The 24,131-nt window shown below is 46.0% G+C and overlaps 1 protein-coding gene and 1 long non-coding RNA gene across 4 annotated transcripts in view; one reads left to right on the top strand and one right to left on the bottom strand.

Annotated features, from left to right (window-relative positions):
• Positions 1-24,131, top strand: part of LOC101944256 (uncharacterized) — a 112,171-nt gene that overhangs the window by 15,407 nt on the left and 72,633 nt on the right. For 2 of the 3 annotated variants that reach the window (XM_042857174.2, XM_042857177.2), the window contains 2 exons: positions 684-737; positions 1,799-1,893. The gene's annotated coding sequence lies outside the window, so the exon portion shown is untranslated. The remainder of the gene's footprint in view (positions 1-683; positions 738-1,798; positions 1,894-24,131) is intronic. The other variant, XM_008172361.4, reaches the window with a different exon arrangement.
• The window catches only part of LOC135982559 (uncharacterized), a 47,760-nt gene continuing 45,853 nt past the window's right edge, over positions 22,225-24,131 (bottom strand). Inside the window, exon 3 of the long non-coding RNA XR_010599969.1 lies at positions 22,225-23,986. This is a non-coding gene — a long non-coding RNA (uncharacterized LOC135982559). The remainder of the gene's footprint in view (positions 23,987-24,131) is intronic.

Below are 24,131 nucleotides of genomic sequence, written 5' to 3'. Positions count from 1 at the left end.
TAGACCAGGCCTTACTGGTAGAAAGAGGTCTTTGTCATCAGTAGGTGACCAGGCATGTGGCCACACGCTGAAGGCCAGTTGCAGGAAGACAGGAGGCAGTCAAGTGTGTTGTGGATACACAGAGCTGGAGAGACCTAGTCAGAGATGGAGGAGGAATTGGCTAGGGTCTAAGCTATAATACTTTACACAGCCCCATCAATCCTCGGGACAGTTTGGGATAATTATACCAAACATACAAGGTGCATGGAGACTTATCAATAAAAATAAATAGACCCATCAACTACCACCAACAGAGAGAAATAGAGAGGAACTCCCTAGAAAGAACTGATTATTCTAACCTGGAGAGACCCTCTGTATACATGGACATTTGAGACGAGGACCACAGAGTCTAGCATTGGTGTCTCAGACAAATTAAAGGCTTTTTCAATGAGAGCTAAGTCTTACATTGGATTAATGCTATGCCAATGTGTAGGAGTTTTGGCCTACTTCCAAAGCAAAGAAATAAAATGCATGGAGATCAATTAAGAGAGATGAATGTGCTTGCATTTATGGTGGCTTTCAGTTGTGATTACAAAGATATACAGTAGGTTAGCCGGAAATGAGCCCCTTGCAATATTGTATACAACTTCTGAACTCTGCAACTTTTTGTCTTATTATAATCATGATTATTTATTATTCTACAGTTCCATAGGTACTTTGCAGAGAGAAAGTCGACACAGGGCCAAATTCAGACACAAGTAAGTTTAGAAGTAATCTAAGTTGTAGTTTACTCCAGACACATCAAGGTATGTGTTAGACCAGCTTGATCCTTGTCTGCATGAGGGAATTCTACAAAAAATTTCCAACTGCTGCTACTCCCAGTTCAGGGTAGCTTTCAGGGTAGCAGCCGTGTTAGTCTGTATCCTCAAAAAGAACAGGAGTACTTGTGGCACCTTAGAGACTAACAAATTTATTAGAGCATAAGCTTTCGTGGGCTACAACCCACTTCTTCGGATGCTTATAGAGTGAAACATATATTGAGGAGATATATATATACACACATACAGAGAGCATGAACAGGAGGGAGGTGAGAGCCCTTATATTTGTGGCTCTGATGGCTTGAGGCTTAAATACTTTTCAGGTTAGTTAAAAACACTGCAAACCACTTGAGCACTGCCTACACTCGGGCCTGGATTAACCAATGTGCACTTGTTTGGGGGCCCTACCTCAGAAGGGACTCCAACCACTGGGAAAAAAAAATGGATGAGTAGCTGGCAGCCCTGGGGCCACCTGTGGCTGCCTGATCACTTTGTATGACTCATCACCTCATGTACTGGAAGGGACAAATTCCCCTCTACACCCCCACCCCCACTGCACCTTCCTGATCTCACTGTGTTGCTCCTGCATCCTCTATGTGGAGCTTGTGGCCTGCCCTGGGATCTGGTTCTTTAGAAGCAAAGCCTGCTCAGGCTTTTGCTGCTGCATATGTGCCGTGAGAGCTGGTGTTGTCCCATGGAAGAGTATGTAGCCTCTGGAAGGGGTGGGGGGGCGCGTATGGCTTGCCAAAGGGTTTTAGTGGATTTTGTGGCAATTTCCATTGTGCCCACAGCTCCAAAATTCTTTAATCTGTCCCTGCCTACACTGGGGAGTCTGCTAATGCGTACATCCGTTCAGTTGAACTGGTGGTAGCATCTGCATGTAGACATGGCCGAGACCTACTTATTGTCTCATAGTCACTTAAACTCTCACTCGCTTATCAACGTGAAACTTGCCCTTCCCCCAACACAGCATCCTCTCTCCATTTTCTTCTCTGTCTAAGGAAATCTAAACTGATATTGCCAAGGGACCAGCAAAAAGGAGCGGAGCAAGAAAAGCATCTAACAGGAGCAGGGAAGAATATATGAGTTAAAGCAGGTAAGTAATACCTTCTTATAGCTTCTCAGCCTCTAAGTGTAGACTCTTTCACACTCTCACGTTGGTAAATGGTGCAAGCAAGACCGCACGTTCTGTGTATCATGGTAGGCCTAAATTAGGAAGCAGGAACACAGAATTATGAGATACTGTTCCCTGCCCCCCCGGCCGCACACCAGTCCAATCAGTAGAGCTGGTCAGAGAAACTTTGACAGAAATATATTCGGTCAGAATGTGCCGTTGAAATCAAAATGCTTTGTGAAATTGGGTCAGTTCACCAGAATTTTGTTTCAGAACTCGGGGGGGATGGGGGAGTTCCAACAATGTTGATACTTTGGGAATTAAACTTTTTGATTTGTTGTTTTGAAACGACTTTTTGTTTTGAATTGTTTATTTTAGAGTATTAGTATTATAGATTATAATATAATCCAAAATAGAAGTCAAAATTAAAATGTTTCAATTGACCCAAAATGATTTTTTCCTCCCCAGAATTTTCCTTCATGGAGAATTTCAAAATTTTCAGGTTTTGTTCCAATTCAGAATGAAGCCAAATTTCAATATCTTTCATGAAACAGAACCACTCTACCAGTCAGCACAATGTCCATTGTAATTTATTTTCACGTTAAATGTATTTTATGCTGCCACTAAACTATCAATGTACTGCAGGTTTGTGTGTTGAAAATGCGCAACTGCACTGGAGATTATGTTGGGCAAGAACAGGAGGTGACTAAATTTGGGAGAGGGTTTTGAATTCTTCATTCTTCATCCCAGTGAACCGTAACATCAGGTCATTGCCCCACTGCACCCTGTCCCTGCCACATCCAATAATGAGTGATAAGCACCTTATCCTAATGTTTCTGCTAAAATGATGGGCAATGAAATCCTTTGAATTATATTATTGACTATCTTCATTAGTCTCCAGCATCAAAACCCCAGTGAGCTTTAATGGGAGTAGAATTATTTTTTCAAACTGTCTGCAGATGCAAGCAGACATCATTTTATGTTCAATTCTTATTTTAAAGGTTAACTTTTTAATCATGAGAACTACAGACTTTTTTAAATACTTTTGGCAAATTCAAAAAGGTGGACAACTATGTGGTAATTTATGTATCTGCATAACTGAATTGCCTTTTATAAATCTCAAAATATAAAGAGGGAAAAAAAAGAAATAAAATAAAAATAAAGATTAATAATGAAAAACTAGATCTATTTTAAAAAAAAAGCATGTTAATGATAAAGGCTTGTACCAGTCACTGCCATTATTCCATACTTAGCACGCCAATAAACCCACAATAAGAAATGAGAACTATAGAATAGTTCCTAAAACACGATATCATTAGGAGAGTGCTAAGCAGTGTTCCCTCTAATTTTTTCCATCCATCTGCAGAATGAATTTTATGTGCACCATATTGAGATAATGTGCGGATGTGCGCCACCCGTAGAAACAAAAAACCAAGATATAATAAATACTTTTTAAAAGTTACCCTAGGGATAATTACTCCAGCCAGGACAGGTTAGGCATTTTAGAACTCACACCTCAAAGAATTAAATTTAAGTGTAAGAGAGAAATAAAAATTATGAAATGCATATGTAAGCGGGGGAATGGTCCCACTATTGTGGGGAACTTTCCTGGCTTATACACTACCCCCGTGAAATGAGCTAGTGAAAGGAGCTGAGTCCTCGCTCCCACTTCCTTTATTCAGCGGCCTGCCTGACCGCAAGGGCTCCCCTTCCACTCTCCTGTGTGGCCGAGTCCTCGTAACCCCAACAAGGCTGGGCCCAGGATTCCTGGGAGGCTCGACCCCCAACCTTGTCATGGTCACTTAGGGCAGGGGCTAGGGTGTCCCCCGCTCTGGGGTGCTCTCTCTGCACTGGATGCTTCCCTGACCCACTGATCATTACATACGGCGCAAAGCAAATACACTTTATTAAACAGCAACTAATTTTTAAAAATAAGGAAAAAATGGGAAAGGTGAAAGGAAAACACATCACCCCGCTCTGTAGCACGGGGACATCACAACCAGTGTCTCTGGAATGTAAGGGAAGTTCAGTCTGTTCCTCACAAGTCCCAGGCCTCCTTCTCAGGCCCTGGCTGTGCCGCAGAGACGCTGCGGGTCGGACACTTGCTCTGGTGGTGGCGACACGCACTCAGGTTCTAGGAGGCAGGACCCTTCTTCCCAGCCTCGCCCCCGCCCCGTCGGGGTTATGATCTCCCTCCAAGTCCGGCCTGCAAGGCATCTTGGCGGGGGCGTCTCCCTGCGCTGGGCCCGCTGCCCAGGTTCGCTCTCCCCAGCAGCTCACCGCACCTGGCTCCGGACTGCTCCAGCCCAACTCCACTCTGCCTCAGCGCTGCTGCTGCGGCTCTGCCTCCAGCTCCCTGGGCTGCTTCTCTGCCCCCAGCCCCCACCCCGGCTCTGGTTGCTGCAGCCCTGCCCCCAGCACAGGTCTACTCTCTGGGCTGCTTCTGTAACTCTGCTCGCAGCACTGACCTGCTTCCTGGGCTGCTTTTCTGGCCCCTCTGGCTGGCCCGGCTCTGTTCCCCAGCTCAGCTTGGGCCCTTTCTCTCTCCTTAGCTCTGCTCCACTCTGTCTGACCCAGGCAATTCCAGCTCACACAGCAGATGGGACCCCCCTGGCCTCCTGACTCCCTGATTAGCCTGCCCGCCCTGTCAATCAGGCTGACCTGGAGCATTGGCCTCTCCCCATTGTTCTTGGGGACTGTCAGTCTCAGGGTCCTGATTCCCCATTGACCCTTCCTCTTTCTTTTGGTACTGGGAGCTAGCCAACCAAAACACCCCCACAGAGTGTTAGTAAGGGGCCAACAGTCCCCTTACACGGAGACTAGTCAAAAAAATGAAAACAACACACTTTGAAAGAAGCATCAAGTAACAACAACAATAAAACAAGTATGTGTTGGGAGGTGAGTGTGAAAGTGTGTGTGTGTGTGTGTGTGTGTGTGTGTGAGAGAGAGAGAGAAACAGAGACACTGTGTGCCACTGTGTGTGACAGAGACGCTTTGCCCTTTTAAGTAGATCTGCACCCAGCAGTCTTGTTCAGACACAACAACAGCTGCCAGCAAGCTCCCTCCATCCTGAACCCTGTCGTGTCCTCCACGCCCTTGCTCTGTGGAGATGGGGTACAGGGGCAGGGGGATACCCTGACATCAGCGCCCTACCCTCCCTCCTCCCCGCTCTGCACAGCAAACAGGAGGCTCCCGGGAGCAGCTGGCCAAGGGCTCCAAGGCAGAGTGCAGGAGCAATGTGGCAGTGGGGGGAGGGACACCTGAAGTGCACAGTACTTGATAGCCTGCTGGGCGGCTGTCTGGCCACGCAGCTTAGAGGGAACTTAGGTGCTGAGTCATGCTAAATCATGAAATGATCCACCTTAGTGCACAGCTAAGATCAGGTATTAGACAGTGACACTAGCGGCCAGGCTGAGTCATTGGCCAGAGCAAAGGAGGAATCGGAAAAGGAGGGAGTGAAACCGGGTGGGGACAGTCAGGCAGAAAGCGGGAAGAGGAACTGGGTCGAGATAATTAGTCCAAGGAAGGGAGGAAGAACCGGGAATGGAAGAAAATCAGGCAGAGGGATAGGCAAGAGGAAACAGACTGAGTAGGGAAAAGTGGGGGAAGGTGAGTACCAAGCACAGTGCGGAAACTAGGAAAGGAGGAAGCTAGACAAATGAGGTAGAAAAGAACCAGTGTTTGGGGTCAAGAACCGGTTATGGGGAGACAGTTTTGTTGGGGAGCATAGAGCAGAGACGTGGGAGGGCACGGTAGATTGGAATCACTCCACAGACCAGCGGCAGTGCTATGTGGGCTGGCCCAGGATTCCTGACTGTGGTTGGCTCCACGGAGCCGGGCTCAGAAGGGGCCCTGGCCTGCTCCGATGCACTGTGCCCCAAGACCCTGCTCCTCCCCCACCACCTGCCTGCCCGCCGGCTAGCCAAGGGCTCCTCTCCGCCCCCTGGCCCCTCCGCCCCCTGCTCCTTTCTGCCCCATGGCCAGACCCCAGTGCACCTCCGGCTCCGGGCAGTCTCTGTCTCCCCAGAGTTGAGCCGCCTGGGACTGGTGCAGAAGCCTGGCCAGTTTCAACCGGGGACAGGGGGATGACAGTGGGGGGGGCTTGGCTGGGCCCCTCCAGGCAAGTGCGTCCTGAGGGATCCGGGGCAGGCTGATCACGCCACTCCTGAGGGGCTGGAGCGATTCCCCGCCCTGGGACCAGCCCTGGCTGTGCTGCTGGCACAGCCTGGCAGACAGAGTCGCCTCCCAGCAGAGCCAGTGAGTGGGGCCGGGAGGCAGGGTGAAGGGGAGTGGGTCTCTGGGGGGCTTGGGGTGGGGGTGCTGGGCTGTGAAGGGGTGGGGAGAATCTGTGTGTGTTGGGGCACTAGGGAGTGGGGGTTCTGTGGGTGGGGCTGGGCAGGGGTGGTGGTGTGCAGGGCGCTATGCATTTCTGGGGGAGGTTGGGGGAGCACTGGGCATAGTGGGTCTGCAGGGGGGGCTCTGGCCATACGGAGATGGGGAGTTGTTGGGCTGGGGTGTGGCGTGGCATGGGCCCACCCCTGAGGGGAAGGGGCATGCTGGCAGCACAGGGCCAGGCGGGCCACTGTGCATCTGGCAACTGCCAGTTTATAAGTAGCGCCCTCGCACTGGGCTGGCTGGAGCTGGGCTGCCCCTGTCATGCCATGCTCCATTGACTCTGGCTGGCCCCTCGCTCTGGGGACTGACCTCCCTGTGCCATGCTCCATTGCCTCCAGGGGGCCCACAAATATGTTAGGGCCCCGAGTCCACAAAAGCTTAATCCGGCCCTGGTTGGGCCAACAGGAGAAACTGGGTCTTTACCGCCTTCCTCACACGTGAGCCCAGAATGGCTAGAGGGCTGGCAAAACAAAATCCCACCTCTCCTTTCATCTCTCCTCTGACTAGACGATGGTGCTGCCTTTTGATAAGGGACTGCATGGGCTGTGGGAGAGGCTATGTGCTACTACGGCAGGGGCACAACAGGCTGGGTGTCTGAGTTTAGGGCTGGGGGACGGGCCTGGCAAGGCCCTATGCATTTAATAACTATAACAAATGGGAGGAGGTGCCTTAATCCAGGATTAAAGAACCAAACCCAAACGTGTGGGCAAGGAGCCCTCTTATTAAATCGAGGAATCCGCCTACGCTGGCTTTATGAGGCTCATTGAGGCATACTTGAAAAGTGAGGTAGAGAATCCTATTCTCATTGTTTTGGTTGCTTTGAACTACACCAGATGAACTGCCTGGCAAAAAGATCCTAAATTACATGACTTTTCTTATGTGCGTGGTTTTAGTACTTGGCTAAATAGAACTTGACTGTGAGAGTTGGAAGCTAGTGCTAGCTTTCTGCCAGACTTGGAAAGGAAAGCGCCAGGTCTGGTAGAAATTGAGTTATACCTAGAAAGGTAATGTAAGGATAGGATATCAAATTAAGGGCTTTGTTGCACCAAAAGATGGTATAGTTAGTGGTACAACACCCCAAGTGGGAACACAGTTATATTGGTATGAAAGTGCTTGTACTCGTGTACCTTATTCTTCTTGCCATACAGGGATAAGCTATGAGCACCTGTCTATTGATATAATTGCATCCACACTCTAGGTGGTAGTGCTATAACTATTCTGGTTAATAAAAACAAATGGTATCTTTAACCAAAATAGTGATACCAATATTAATAGTCCAGGCCTCAGGCTAATGGAAGCTATAGATCTGAGTTAATGTTCATTCCAACAGAAAATGCTAAATACTTTAAATCTTAAGACTCAACAGTAACAACATTAATTAAACAAAAAGTTAAAAATGTAATAACTGCATACAGGGAAGATAAGCTTTAGTCCTGCCTCAAAATTTCTATGCTACGGGACTTAAAGAAGGTTACAGAAACTAGGAATTTGTCAAACCAGCTGTGCGCTAGCCTGTTGTATATTCAATTTCAAATTAACTCTTTGTTCTGACGGAGTACTGAGCAAGCCTTTCTTTTGGTTGCTCCGCAAAGAAATTGAGATGAAACAGTTAAGTTTGTTATGCATCATGTACCTGACATAAACCCAGAAAAGACAGGAAATAAAAAGTTAAGCCACCCAACAGTACATAACCTTTACTTCTCCACCCATGAGCAAATACCCACAACTACTGAACACAACCATCCATCAATACCTTAACTCTACATACCCAGCCTTGCAGCACCTCCTTTACTAATCACATCAAGTTACCTCGGTCCTTATCTTCTGCACACCCCTTCCCCACACTGTCCCCGCCCCACACTATTCCTTGTGAATATTTGGAGTAGTCATTTTGGTGTATTTGTCTACTTTCCCTTTGTAACTTTTGGAGCACGGACCTTTATTACTGAGCCAGTGACCGAGTCCAACCAATTTTCATGGTTCACCACAGTGGGAGCTCCTCTGTCAAACTATTGGAACTTTTTTTGCCCAAGACTCCTGCTGTGCTGTGGGCTGGGGGGAATTCCAAGGGCAGTAGGGATTGTAGTGGATTGGGTGTGAGGGTGGGTGGTAGAAGCAGCCCCCTCCCTGTTCCATCCACTGGTTTGCCCCATTTGCATTCTCCCTCTATTCTCCTTTCACATGCCCTGAAATTCCCAGCTCCTCACATTCTCCGTCCTGCCAGCCCTTTGTTCTCCTGAAACCACAGTTGATTGTCTTTCCTGCCCTGCATATTGATGCTGGAACAAATGATTAAACAATCTATTTGTAAGTTGGAGGATAATGGGGTTCTAAGAAATAGTCAGCATGGATTTTTTTAACAATTATTATTATACCAATCCAAGCTAATTTTGTTCTTTGATAGGTTACTGGCCTAGTAGATGGGGAAGGGGGTGAGAAGTAGATGTGATCTATCTTGATTTTAGTAAGGCTTTTGACACAGTCCCATATGACATTTCAGAAGCAAACTAGTAAATGTGGTTGAAAGACCATATTCCAGAAGTAGGTATCAATGGTTCATTGTCAAACTAGGAGGATATAGCTAGTGGTGTCCCATAGGGGTCTGTCCTGCGTCTGGTATTGTTTAACATTTTCATTAATGACTTGGATAATGGAGTGGAGCGTATGCTTATTAAATTTGTGGATGACACCAAGCTGGGAGAGGTTGTAAGCACTTTGGAAGACAGGATTAGAATTAAAAATTACCTTGACAAATTGGAGAATTGGTAAGAAATCAACCAGATGAAATTCAACAAGCACACGTGCGAAGTACTACGCTTGGGAAGAAAAAACCTCAAATGCACAAATACAAAATGGGGACTAACTGGCTAAGCAGTAGTACTGCTAAAAGGGATCTGGGGTTATAGTGGATCACAAATTGAATATGAGTCAACAGTGTTATGCAGTTGCAAAAAAGGCTAGTATCAGTGTGAGGTGTATTAACAGGAGTCCTATGTAAGGTCTGGGCACCAGAGACGACCATACCTGATGATAGTGAGGGGGAACAATTTAAAGGTTCAGCCACCCCCAGAACAGCTCAAGTCATGCCCCTCCCTCCCCCCACGGCACTTCCCCTGTTACTCCCAGTCTCCCCTCCCGGAAAGCAGTGGCTCCTCCCTGCAGCTCTGAGTTATTGCTCCTGCCTTTCCCCATGGTAGCTGCCATGCAGGGAGGGGGCCCAACCACACCATGTGGCCGAGCAGGGCCGGCAAACCTTGGCAGAAATCTGGGGGGCATGTGACCCCCATCTCCTCTTTCTCCCATGTATTGCCTCTGCTGGGTACCAAACTTTAAGAAAGATGTGGACCAATTGGAGAGAGTCCAGAGGAGAGCAACAAAAATGATAAAAGGTTTAAAAAACCTGACATCTGAGGAAAGGTTAAAAATCTGGGTGTGTTTAATCTCAAGAAGACTGAGGCGGGGACCTGATAAGTCTTCAGATAGTCTAAGGGCGGTTATAAAGAGGATGGTGATCAGTTGTTCTCCATGTCCACCGGAAGTAGGGAAAGAAGGAATGAGCTTAATCTGCAGCAAGGGAGAGTTAGGTTAGATGTTAGGAAAAACTTTCTAACTGTAAGGATAGTTAAGCACTGAAATAGGCTTGGAGGTTTTAAGAACAGGGATGGTAGGTATACTTGGTCCTGCCCCACTGCAGGGCTAGATGACTTCTCGAGGTCCTCTCAGCTCTACATTTCTATGATTCTAAGCCTGGCGGGGCAGTGGAGTTGGAAACTGATGGAGGCAGAGTTACTTCTAGGCATCTGGGATTTATGCCATACTCCTATTGACTGTTCTTCGCAATGACAGTGGGGCTTTGTACATGCTAATAAAGGCACTGAGCTAGATCTGTGCTTTGGAGCAGTTCCTGGGGGACTTCCTCTCTCCCCAAAGGTAGTAAGAGTTCGGAAAACCCAGCAGAGAGGGGTCCCCCAGTACTCCAGCAAGAGTCCTTACCTGACACCTCAAAAGAGCCAGCTCCTACGGACTATCCACCAGATTACTAGCTGGTTTATAAGGAATTAAAATAACGAGGGCTGACTGAACACTGCATAGCAGAACCTGTACTTTATCTGTAAAGCACCATGCTTGTCTATGGCATTATATAAATAACATTATATGTATGCACTGTATATGGACAGTATACACTGTATACAGTACACTGTGTATGGACAGTATACATTGTATACAGTATACACTGTATTCATTGAAATCCCCTTCAAATCCCTGTCAGTTCTTGCTCTTCTTCCACACACCCAAACTAGGTAAAAGAATATTATTCAGGTTGCAAATTCAACATGCAAAAATTAGGAAATGCAAGAGTTAAGGTTTCCTGTGAAAGGATATAGGGTTCTTTAAAGTAAAAATGTGAAATTGAACATGTTTCTGCTATTGTCCCACCCAATCCCACTCCAGCAAACCCCTGAGTTCCTGTTGACATTCTGTAGGAAGAAGGAGCTTCCATGTCTTCCCAAGCACCGTCTTTAGTCGGACAAATCTGGAGCTGTCTTGAACAGTGACAGGAGCAGGACAGCGAGTCACAAGTGGCAAGATAACCACTCAAAGCAAATGTCAAATGAGCCTTTCACTTCACACACAGGGACGAAGGCTTCCCCTTCACAGACAGTTACACCACCTCCAACTTACTTGTTATTTATATTGTGGTAACACTTAGGAGGCCCAAACAGGGACCACGGCTCCATTGCACAAGGTGCTGTACAGACACAGAATAAAAAGATGTTGCCTGCCACAACGCGACAATAAGTAGATACACGCAGACAGATTGGGAAACACAAGGGAAACAATATCGGTCAGCATGAGAGGCAGTGGTCGTAGCACATCAGCTGCCTAACTTGTCAAGTTGTTTTATAGACATCATAGCAAACGAGAGTTTTAAATTCAACTGCTATGGAAACTTGAGTCCACTCTACAGAGCATGCTTGCATTAGTGTGAGTTGTTCACTTCTCAGCCACCTCACTATCCCAACAGTTCAGTGGAGGAAGGGGGTTACTCTAACATTTGAAAAGGGCCAATTTAAAAAAAATAATCGAGGGGGCCTGGAGAGCTTTCCGGGTATCTTGATGAATTCTTGGTCATTTTTTTCTTTTACGATATATAAAATGTATTCAAGTATTATTTTAAAGTGTCCCCTTAACTGGTTTTCTAATTTTTTCTTTAGAAAAACTATAACGTTCTACTAAATTGATTCTCTTAATTTCTTATAAACCAATTTGCAATCTTGACTTCTGCTTAATGATTTTATGTTACATGCACGGTATACAGAGTGGCTGGGGACAAAGTTAAGGCTGTCTAAAGTATTTTACCTGTGAATTTCCATAATGCCAAATTCCTGAGTTTTAAAAATGAAGTTGTAACATCGGCAGACCCCGGTTGTTGGCGAGTGGGATTGAACCTGGGACCTTTGCAGCTTAATGCATGAGCCTCTACTGCATGAGCTAAAAGCCACGTACTTCTTAGCCAAGGCTGTAGAGCAGACTCGTAAATCTCTCTCTCTAAGTGGTCTTGGTGCCACCAGATGGGACAGAACACCACACCCAGGAGATGTGTGAATTACACAGTGTAACCTGGGAGTGGCTTAGCTTTCTAATATGTGTGCATGGTTTTTTTAAATGGCAACATTCTAATAGGTTGTTCTCTTAAGCTGTTCCTGGAAACGATATTGTCCCAAACCACACTGAGAACAGCTGGTCAGCAGTCTCCAGGCGTTTCAATCTGGGAGCTGGCAGCTTCAGTCTCTTGTGATCTCAATTGCTAAAGCAGGGTGGCAACAGGAGAGTGGTCCTTCGGATAGCCAGGATCCAAATCCCTATGTGCAGCCCATTCTAGGTCTGAACATAAAGTTGTGTATGCAGATGAGGGAAGGAGATGAAAAGAGCCAAAAGATGTCAAGCCTCACTGTCACCTTTTTAAAGCAAGCTATGCTCTCTCTGAGAGGGAGATCAATAAACCAAAGCCTCCAAAACATCACCTAGAAACAGGGAGTTTGGTATTCCTGTTACTAGCTGACTTTCCGACTAAAATTATCCTTTTTTATTTCTGTCACACGATCTTGCTTGTTTAGGGCTAGCTCCTGCCTGAGTAGTCCTATTCCCATGTTAGACTCATCTGGTTTCCATTAGGATCTGCTGCCATAGCAATGCTGTTAAAATACTTCTGAATTTAAAGAATGTGGTTGGTCCTCTCAGTCACTCTGGTCTACTATAAGCATATTGCTAATCAACAGCTTGTAATTTGTGAGCTACTAGACACATAGATGACGAGCTATGCAGCTGTGTACGAGCCAAGAAAATATCCCAGCCAGATCTTTAAGAAGTTGACTGGAAGGAAGGCACTTCACTGACAAAGGGCAATTTAATATATTTTATAAGGGCTCTCCTGCTGTCTTTCTAATGTTATAATGTGTTCTCGCCCGCTCTTTGGGTGATGCTAACGAGGTGCCTGGAATTTTAAATGGCAGGTCCTTGGTCCAAGGAGCTTGCTGTCTAAGTCCTAGTCTACATTGGGGGCGGAGGAGGGAATCGATCTAAGTTACGCAACTTCAGCTACGTGAATAACGTAGCTGAAGTCGACGTACTTAGATCTACTTACCGTAGTGTCTTCACTGTGGTAAGTCGACAGCTGACGCTCCCCCGTTGACCCCGCCTGTGCCTCTCGCTCCGGTGGAGGACCGGAGTCGACGGGAGAGCGTTCGGTGGTCGATTTATCACAATAAATCGACCCCCGCTGGATTGATCGCTGCCCGTCGATCCAGTGGGTAATGTAGACAAGCCCTAAGGGTCTGATCCAGCTTCCATTGCAGTCAATGAGTGATCAGACCCTAAATGAGACTTAACACAGCAAGTGATGACAATAAACAAAGGGAGTCAGGAAAGGGTAAAGAAGGATGAAGGTTGCAAAAGTGAACGATTATGAGATGTGCTTAATATCATGGCTCCTTTTAAAAAATGTATTGATACTAAATGAATTGGCCATTAATGAGATTTTGAGCCCATTACCAGCCCTGCTGAGCAGTTACTCACACAAGTGCTCCCACTGACATCAGAGGGACTGCTCTCCTGAGGAATTTCTCACCAGTGGGAAGAAGGGGTTCACAGTCTTGCCTGGTGTTAGGGCTTGTGGTGTGTGCAGTGTTATTTCATGAATTTGGTGCAGGGATAGATGCATGTTCTTTGGGCCACCATAGCTCAATATTTTTAATATTTTCAAATATTATTTTAAAGTGTGCCCTTAACTGGCTATCTAATTTTTCTCTTTAAAAAAACTGGACCATTCTACTAAATTCATTCTCTGAATTTCTTATAAACCAATTTGCAGTATTGACTTCTGTTAGATTAATTCCCAAACAAAAATCTTTAACTGCCTGAAATCATTCAACTAGTGCAAAACTTACTCTCTGTGCAAAATCAGGATCTATATATAGCTGGATACACCCTCATAGATTTGCACTTAGATTAGTCAACCAAGAATGCACTTGTTACATCTGGTTCAGAATAGCTCTTTGGCATGCATATTATTTTTAACATCTGGAATTCCACACCTGTAGCAGCGGTAAAAGAGATTAGAGGTTGAATATTGGTGGGGGAGGAATCCGCACAATATTTCTTTAAATGTTTTGCTTCAAGCATATTCATACCCTTGGTGTTCACTTGACCTGAATATTCTTGCAAACAAATTTAATATGACTGTAATATTCACCAAAACAGACAGTTTTAAACGATTATTGAATTTTAAATTTTTAATTGCAAGTGTTTGTATCAGAAACATGACTCTAATTGTCACACTCCTCCAACCAAGGGAGCAGAAACACACAATATGACTTATGTCTGATCAAAACAGGTTGAATTTAGAACATCAAAGCTAAAATCCTGGCCCCTCTGAAGTCAGTGGATGTTTTGCCATTGATTTAGTTGAGGACAGGATTTCACTTCAAATACTTATAACAAACGGCTTGTTAACAAGCCAGTGACCAAGAATTATTCACTGAAAATATTCAACACATACTTCTGAATAACAAAGTTAAAAATATTATTTGTACCTGGACCATTCACAAATGAAAAACAGGTGATACTCATCAAATACATTATTTATCAGTCATTTGCCCTGCTCTAATAGACATCAACGAGTATTAATCTCTTTAGCTGCTTTAACTGTTTTGATACTACAGTCCATAACAATCTCTGCTGTGATGGATGTACTGGAGTGTATACGGTAGCTTTTGATTTATTCTGTTTGTCTGATTTTCCCCAAGACAAACTCAATAATGTTGAGAACAGGAAGTGCTGTATCCTTACCAAGAACAGCTGCCATCTGCATGTAAGAGGAAAAGGTGGTGACATGTTTTTAACCTTATGGCTTTGAAAAAAAAATGTGTTACTGCTTCCTGATGCAACATAATGTTCAAAACTTCAACCCTTTCACTAGTACTACTCACACTTTTCCTGCAAATACTTTAAAATATCTTTCTTAAGAGCCCTTGGCCAACCCTCGCAGTCCTTACTCACTGTCACCCAGTCCTTACCCCTACAAACTCCCATTGAATCAGTCAGCCATACTGGTAAGTTTTTACTTTGTGCTGGAGTCAATGGGATTTTTGCCTGAATAAGGATTAAGTGAGAACTGAGCTAGTCTGGCTCCATATCACTAAGGAAAGAGATGAAATGAGTTTATTTGATTGTTTGACATATTTGCAGAATTTTCTTAATTTAATTCAGGCAAACGCTGTACGCTGGGTTCCTTTGTTTTCTAAGATATTTGAATGTGTTTCAACCAGTGATACATTTTGTTTAATCTATTCACCTGTGCCTTAATTCACAGCCATTTGATTGGGGTGCTGCAGCCCTTAAAGGAATTCTGGTTAAGCTGGTGTGACATACCCAGGTTAACCTGGTGTGACTCTGTCACCCCTGCCCTGTAACCGGGGATGCCCTTTACCCTGCTTTGCTGTTGTTGCCTCCAGTCCTGGACTGCTCACAAACCGCTTCCAGCATGTTATGTCTCTATGCACTTGCAGCCTGCCAGTCACACTCAGGGATTTACCAGCCTGAATTATACTGCAGGGTGACCCCAGCACACTCCCAGTCCCAGACTTTTCCCCAGGACGCCTTATACTGCCCATCTCTCACCTGGACAATACAATCTCATATAAAGTCCATCATTTTATTAATGCAAATGATATGCACAAATCTTGTTACCTCAAATAGTCTCCCAAACACTTCAATTTAAACACACTGGTTTAGATAAAACAATAAAACAAGTTTATGAACTACGAAGAGACAGATTTTAAGTCAATACCAGTAATGAGGCATAACAGAAATATTAAAAGAGAAAGAAAGATAAAACCCAACTAATGCCTAACTTAACAAACTGTGCTAAATTCAAAGCAAAGTTTTTCTCACCACATGCTCTCAATAGTCTTACTGGCTGCTTCCTTTGTTTCTTCAATGGACAGAGAGGAGGAGCAGGGGTGGTCTTGGATTGTCTTTGCCTCCCCTTTCTTTTTATGGTCTTCTCCCTCCTTTGAGAAGACTTTCCAGCTAAGATTCAGGAGACAAAAGGTCTGTGTGGATGGGAACCTCATGCTGTTTGTTAAAATGTAGAATTTTTGCCCACGTTCCCTTTCCTGCCAAAGAATGGCCATTTAACAGGTAATGGCCCATTGATCTTGTTTACACCTGGCAGAGACGTCAGCTTGCCTTTTGTCTCTAAGGAACTGGTTTGACCACTCCCCAGACTTGGAACATGTTTTAGTAACACCATACCGTGGAATCTTATAACTTTACATACAATGTTGCTACACATGTTTTACCAGGACAATAATGACCAGCAAAGTATGTGTTTTCAAATGGCACCTCACAAGCCATTCTTTTTACAAAGCTTATTACAATAGCGTGCAAGGGGTGAATACAGGGGTACAGTTTGTCACATGTGGCCACAACTCAAACCGGGGCTATGGGAGAGCACACACTGCACCAGAATCTCTGCTAGCTTTGAGTCGGTGCCATTGTCCATCAGTGCTGGGACAGCTCTGCTGACTGATGCATGACCTGCACACATCCATCTGGGGAACGTAGTGCTAACCTAGCATAGTGCCGGTGTTGGTATTGTGAGTGCCCTCTGTCATCTTCCCCACCTTGCACTGGCACAGGGCCAGACATCAGCTGTCTCTAGGGTTCTATTTGTTTTCAGTCTATGGATTTTGATACCAGTTACTCCAAGAATATAAATACAGATTACATCATTTCTTATATAAAAACAATTTTCTCATTTAAAATAAGGTTTGTAAATCTAAATGACCTTTCACATCCTGTGCCAGCAGGGACTAAGGTGAGAGACTGCCTAGCACCTGGCTTGAGGAAAGTAGAAGGGTATTTCCAACCAGAACTCCCTAGAGATGCTCTGCCCACTCTTTACATCAGCACTGGATAATTAAAAGCCTACGCACCCCTGGTGAGAGAGAGATTCATAGATTCTAGGACTAGAAGGGACCTCGAGAGGTCATCGAGTCCAGTCCCCTGCCCGCATGGGGCAGATAGTCCTATGAGGAGCTATTAATAAGGGGTCAGACCTGAGTGGCTCAGGAAATTGGTGTGATCTAAGTTACTGGTTCCAGTTGCACCCAGATGTGCAGTAGCTGAAAGTTGTTACCATCTCTTGACAGTTCAGTAGCCTGTTTGAAATGAGTTTGTAGTTTCCCTATAGATAGGCCTCTGCACCACAGATTTTACACTAATTAGCATCCTCCCCCTCCCCTCCACCCTCGTTGGCAGTCTCAGCACAAAGGCCAAGAACTGAATGGTTGTGGGGACTAAATACATCTTATTTCCTGAGGGCGGTTTCTCACATTATGACTGCGGGAGGACGGCAGGGCTGTGTGACACGTTTATCTTTGGGCTTGCTGCATCTGTTCTGTGGCTAAGTAAAGGGCTTTGTTCTCCAGGACTGTCACTCCAGTACCTTTCCTTCACAGGACAAAAGAGAAAGGAAAAAGATTTTACAGAACGTGGCCGTTAACTCAGTGGTTCTCAAACTTTTGCACTGGTGACCCCTTTCACACAGCAAGTCTCTGAGTGCGACCCCCCACCCTATCAATTCAAAACAATATTTTGTATACTTAACACCATTATAAATGCTGGAGGCAAAGCAGGGTTTGGGATAGAGGCTGACAGCTCGCAACCCCCATGTAATAACCTCGTGACCCCCTGAGGGGTCCCAACCCCCAGTTTGAGAACCCCTGAGTTAAATGCAATTAGGCATGTTCTGCTGTATGTGAACATACGTAATCAAGTCTGTATCATGTATCCAGTTAGAGCACAACAGAAGACAGTCTGTGAGTAATGGACTGTGTTCAGTAAGCAGAACCATAGACATGGACAAGGTGTGTATTGGCCAGAGCTGGGCTTGAGGAGTTTTAAGTACTGCTGTGAATTCCTTTAAGCTGAAGTAAGGGCTGATTTACCCAGGACCCTCCTCAGATTTTTATGGAAAGTCACTTTGATATTTCCACTGGGGGTTTGCCCTGATTACAGCCAGCAGTGGCCAGCCATAATTGTGACTGCATCAGTGCAACCCCAAGTGTCGACAGGCAAAGCTCCTGTTTGCGATGGTGGAGTTTAGTTGTGCTTGAAGCTAGAATAATCTTCACTGATACAGCTGTATCTCACTAGTGAATATCTAACAGTTCCCCCTCTGTGCCAGACCACAGAGGATCTGAGTTGTTAGAGCCCTTAGCAACAGTGGTTTAGCTCAAGCTATAACAGCTTATGCTTTTAGCTCTGGAGATCCCCATTTCAATCCCCAGTGTGTTGGCCACCATGGTGGCCATCACACAAACAGTAGCTTTGCCTGTCTGCACTGGGGCATGCATTGGGGCAGGTATATGGGTTGCTGGAATCAGGTAAACAGTATAGAGGGGACCTAAGAAATATCGTGATCCTACGTCCAATGTGTTTCATGAATGGGGAGTATTGACATATTTTTTACTTAGGTAAGATGGATAGTATGGAGACAGTGGCAGGAGGAACGGCTATCAAATAGCGGCGTAAGAGTGGCATAGAGACCTTACACGATTTTTAGAGTGACTTTGCTTGATCCAGTTTGAATAGAAAAAGAGTTTCTTTGACTCTGATACGGCTTTGGGCAAGAGTTTGTTTCTGGCGCTTGGACGTGATTTAGAACCTTTTCAGGTTCCTGAAGCGTTCCACAGGGATCAATTAGAAAATGTTAATGCCTAACAAAGAGTCAGCTTAGGTGTATATATATAGACTATAGAGATAAACACGGCCAGCATACAGCAAGCACCTTTCTTTTTAAGAGAACTCCACTGCAGCCAGATTTAAATGATTTTTTTTATTTCACGATCACAAATAAAGGCCCCTTCACAGAGCAATAGCTTGTGTACACAAAGTTTAAAAATTCTTCTTGTGATGGAGATTGCTTTTGGCTCTCAAACAAAGATCAGATTGTGCAACTTGATGGTGTTGAGGCTGTGGTTTCAGTGGCTTTTTAGCTAAGGTGCAGCTTTTTACGAAATTGGGGGCAGACTTTTTTTTTCTTTGTCATCATGAAGCCAGAGACAACTCAAATATTCCTGCACAAAGAGGAAATGGAAAAGCATCTGAAACCTGTAATTATGTTTGATGGTAATACATATGAATCTTTTATAATAGAGTGACAGGGGAAGTGATACAATGGAAAAAAGATGCTTCTACTGAAATATGTATTTTTTTGGCATATGTATCTCTGGGCGGTATTCCCGAGAGTGTCACGCATGAAAGCCAGCAAGCTGGGTTTCCCAAAGGTACCTACAATACTGTACCTAGAGGGAGACAATACAATGGTGCGATCCATTCTCATTATATGATATTATATCTATGTCAGAAGAGCATCTTTGGGAGCCAGTATTGTTGTTTTTTTCCCCCTGTGGCATAAAGGGATGATGTTATATTGGGGGCAAATGTGGAGGAGATATTGGGCCTCCTCCCTTGAGGGTCTGAGTACCTGTAATAGTAGTTGTGGATTGTCAGCACCTCACAGGACCAAGCCCAACATCTGGAGGGGGAAATAAAATCCAGGGGCCAAATCCTGAGGCCTTTATTTTTACCCAGGAAACCTCCCCTCCCCCGCCTTGGCTTCAGCAAGAATTTGGGTATGTTTACACTACGGGATTAATCCGAATTTATATAATTCGAATTTTGGAAACCGATTGTATATAGTCGAATGCATGCGGCCACACTAAACACATTAATTCGGCGGTGTGCGTCCATGTACTGGGGCTAGTGTTGATTTCCGGAGCGTTGCACTGTGGGTAGCTATCCCATAGCTATCCCATAGTTCCCGCAGTCTCCTCCGGCCATTGGAATTCTGGGTTGAGATCCCAATGCCTGATGAGGCCAAAAACATTGTCGCGGGTGGTTCTGGGTACATCCTCCAGGGAAGCAACGGCAGACAACCGTTTTGCACCTTTTTCCTGGGTGAACAGTGCAGACGCCATACCACGGCAAGCATGGAGCCCGCTCAGCTCAAGACAGCAGTCATGAACATTGTAAACACCTCGCGCGTTATCGTGCAGTTTATTTTGAACCAGAACCTGCAAAACCAGGCGGCGAGGAGTAGGCTACGGCAACGCGGCGGCGAGAGTGATGAGGACATGGACATGGAATTCTATGAAACTGCGGGCCCCGGTGCTTTGGAGATCATGCTGTTAATGGGGCAGGTTATAGCCATGGAATGCTGATTCTGGGCCCGGGAAACAAGCACAGACTGGTGGGACCGCATAGTGTTGCAGGTGTGGGACGATTCCCAGTGGCTGCGAAACTTTCGCATGCGTAAGGGCACTTTCTTGGAACCTTGTGACTTGCTTTCCCCTACCCTGAAGTGCCAGAATACCGAGATGAGAGCAGCCCTCACAGTTGAGAAGCGAGTGGCGATAGCCCTGTGGAAGCTTGCAACGCCAGACAGCTACCGGTCAGTTGGGAATCAATTTGGAGTGGGCAAATCTACTGTGGGGGCTGCTGTGATGCAAGTAGCCAAAGCAATCACTGAGCTGCTGCTACGAAAGGTAGTGACTCTGGGAAATGTGCAGGTCATAGTGGATGGCTTTGCTGCAATGGGATTCCCCAACTGTGGTGGGGCGATAGATGGAACCCATATCCCTATCTTGGCACCGGAGCACCAGGGTACCCAGTACATAAACCGCAAGGGGTACTTTTCAATGGTGCTGCAAGCACTTGTGGATCACAAGGGACGTTTCACCAACATCAACGTGGGCTGGCCGGGAAGGGTTCATGACACTCGCGTCTTCAGGAACACTAATCTGTTTAAATGGCTGCAGCAAGGGACTTACTTCCCGGACCAGAAAATAACCGTTGGGGATGTTGAAATGCCTATAGTTATCCTTGGGGACCCAGCCTAACCCTTAATGCCATGGCTCATGAAGCCATACACAGGCAGCCTGGACAGGAGTCAGGAGCTGTTCAACTACAGGCTGAGCAAGTGCAGAATGGTGGTAGAAAGTGCATTTGGCCGTTTAAAAGGTTGCTGGCGCTCGTTACTGACTCGGTCAGACCTCAGTCAAACCAATATCCCCATTGTTATTGCTGCTTGCTGTGTGCTCCACAATCTCTGTGAAAGTAAGGGGGAGACCTTTATGGTGGGGTGGGAGGCTGAGGCAAATCGCCTGGCTGCTGATTACGCGCAGCCAGACACCAGGGCGATTAGAAGATCACACCAGGAAGCGCTGCGCATCAGAGAAGCTTTGAAAACCAGTTTCATGACTGGCCAGGCTACGGTGTGAAAGTTCTGTTTGTTGAAAACCCGCCCCCTTGATTGACTCATTCCCTGTAAGCAAACCCCCCTTAAACCACAGCTTGCTTTTAAAGGAAATAAAGTCACTATAGTTTAAAAATCATGTATTCTTTATTAATTGATTATAAACATAGGGAGAGAACCAACAAGGTAACCTGGGTGAAGTTTGGGAGGAGGATAGGAGGGAAGTAAAAGGCCACTGAAAAAATTCAATATAATGACAGCCTTTTGGTTGGGCTGTCCACTGGGGTGGAGTGGGAGGGTGCACGGAGCCTCTCCCCCCCCCCCCCCCCCCCGCGTTCTTACACGTCTGGGTGAGGAGGATATGGAACATGGTGAGGGGGGAGGGAGGTTATGCAGCGGCAGTCTGTTATCCTGCTGCTGTTCCTGAAGCTCCACCAGACACCAGAGCATGTCCGTTTGATCACGCAGCAACCCCAGCGTTGCAGCCTGCCACCTCTCATCTCGAGCATCCCTCATGACCTCACGTTCACTGGCATCTTTTCTGTATTTAGATACCGTGTCCTTCCACTCATTCAAATGAGCTCTTTCATTGCAGGTGCATTCCATTATTTCCGAGAACATCTCGTCTCGCTTCCTCTTTTTCTGCCGCCTTATCTGAGATAGCCTTCAGGACGGAGGAGGGAGGCTTGAAAAATTTGCAGCTGCTGGAGGGACAGAGGGATGAATGAAAAAAAGGAGAGAAGTTTCTAAAATGATACATTTTACAGAACAATGCTTATACTCTTTCATGGTGAACGGTTTCAGAGTAGCAGCTGTGTTAGTCTGTATCCACAAAAAGAACAGGAGTACTTGTGGCACCTTAGAGACTAACAAATTTATTAGAGCATAAGCTTTCGTGGACTACAGCCCACTTCTTCGGATGCATACAGAGTGGAATAAATATTGAGGAGATATATATACACAAATACAGAGAGCATAAACAGGTGGGAGTTGTCTTACCAACTCTGAGAGACCAATTAAGTAAGAGGGAAAAAAAAAAACTGTCTGTACTGGGCTATCTTGATTATCACTTCAAAAGTTTTTTTTTTTTTCTCTTACTTAATTGGTCTCTCAGAGTTGGTAAGACAACTCCCACCTGTTTATGCTCTCTGTATGTGTGTATATATATCTCCTCAATATTTATTCCACTCTGTATGCATCCGAAGAAGTGGGCTGTAGTCCACGAAAGCTTATGCTCTAATAAATTTGTTAGTCTCTAAGGTGCCACAAGTACTCCTGTTCTTTTCATGGTGAACAACACTATTCCCATTACATAGCACATGTGATTTCAGTACAAGGTCGCATTTTCCATCTTAATATTGAGTGCCTGTGGCTTTGGTGTTAGAGATCACAGACACAGGTCTGGGCAACAGAATTCAGCTTGCATGCGGCCATGGTAAGCCATTGTCTTTCGGCTTCTGCACCCTCCTTTCCCACATACCAAGCAAAACCTGTTGACTGCTGCGGTTTTCCTGTTAACCTTCAGCAGCAGAAAACAAGCTAACCCCCTGCCCCCGTCAAATTCTCTGGGATGATCGCTTTATCCCTCCCCCCACCACGTGGTATCAGGGAAGATCCCTGCAGAAACCAAACTAACCCTCTGCCCGGCCCTCCCGCCATGAATTATCTGGGATGATCGCTGTACCCCTCCCCCCACCACGTGGCTGGTATCAGGGAAGATCCCTGCTAGCCAAACGCAAAAAGCTCAGGGCCAATTCTCCCCCCACCCCCCCGCGCTTGGCTAACTGCAGGGAAGGATTTCTTTTCAGCCACAGGCAAACAGCCCAGTAGGAACGGCCACCTCTGTCCCCTTAATTAAATTCCCATATTTCAACCAGGTTACCATGAGCGATATCACTCTCCTGAGGATTACACAGTGAGATAAAGAACGGATGTTGCTGGAATGCCAACGAACACCGGGACCCTACGCTGCCAGGCTTTGTCATGCAATGATACCAGATTACTTGCTACTAGCATGGCGTGGTCAAGTGTCCTAGCATGGAGGACAGAATAAGGCTGCACTGCCCAGAAACCTTGTGGCAAGGCTTTTGGAGTACCTCCAGGAGAGCTTCATGGAGATGTCCCTGGAGGATTTCCGCTCCATCCCCAGACACGTTAACAGACTTTTCCAGTAGCTGTACTGGCCGTGAATGTATCCCAAGTCCTCAGGGCAAATTAATCATTTAAAAACACTTGCTTTTAAAACAAGTTTTATATTTTAAAAGGTAAACTCGCCTGAGGTCCCTTCCATTGGGTCATAGTCTTGGGTACTGGCTTGGGAGGGTACTTCAGTCAGGCTGAGAAAAAGATCCTGGCTGTTGGGGAGAATGGAGTGCTGTGTGCTCTCCGCAAGCTCGTCCTCCTCCTCCTCCTCCTCTTCCCCGTCCGCAGAATCCTCAGGTGTGGCTGATGAGATTACCCCCGCCTCGGAATCCACGGTCAGAGGTGGGGTAGTGGTGGTGGCCCCCCCTAGAACTGCATGCAGCTCGGCGTAGAAGCGGCATGTCCGTGGCTCTGACCCAGAGCGACCATTTGCCTCCTTTGGTTTTTGATAGGCTTGTCTGAGCTCCTTGACTTTCACGCGGCACTGCTCAGAGTCCCTGTTGTGGCCTCTCTCCATCATGCCCTTGGAGATTTTTTCAAAAGTTTTGGCATTTCGTCTTTTCGAACGAAGTTCTGCTAGCACTGAATCCTCTCCCCATAAAGCGATCAGATCCAGTACCTCCCGTACGGTCCATGCTGGTGCTCTTTTTCAGTTATCGGCCTGCATGGTTACCTGTGCTGATGAGCTATCTGTGGTCACCTGTGCTCTCCACGCTGGGCAAACAGGAAATAAAATTCAAATGTTTGCGGGGCTTTTCCTGTCTACCTGGCCAGTGCATCCGAGTTCAGATTGCTGTCCAGAGTGGTCACAATGGTGCACTGTGGGATAGTTCCCGGAGGCCAATACCATCGAATTGCG

Source organism: Chrysemys picta, chromosome 3 (genome assembly GCF_011386835.1).
Source record: "Chrysemys picta bellii isolate R12L10 chromosome 3, ASM1138683v2, whole genome shotgun sequence".
Classification (NCBI taxonomy): Eukaryota; Metazoa; Chordata; order Testudines; family Emydidae; genus Chrysemys; species Chrysemys picta.
The sequence above is the reverse complement of the archived record's forward strand: the minus strand, read 5'-3'. Positions and strand labels throughout refer to the sequence as shown.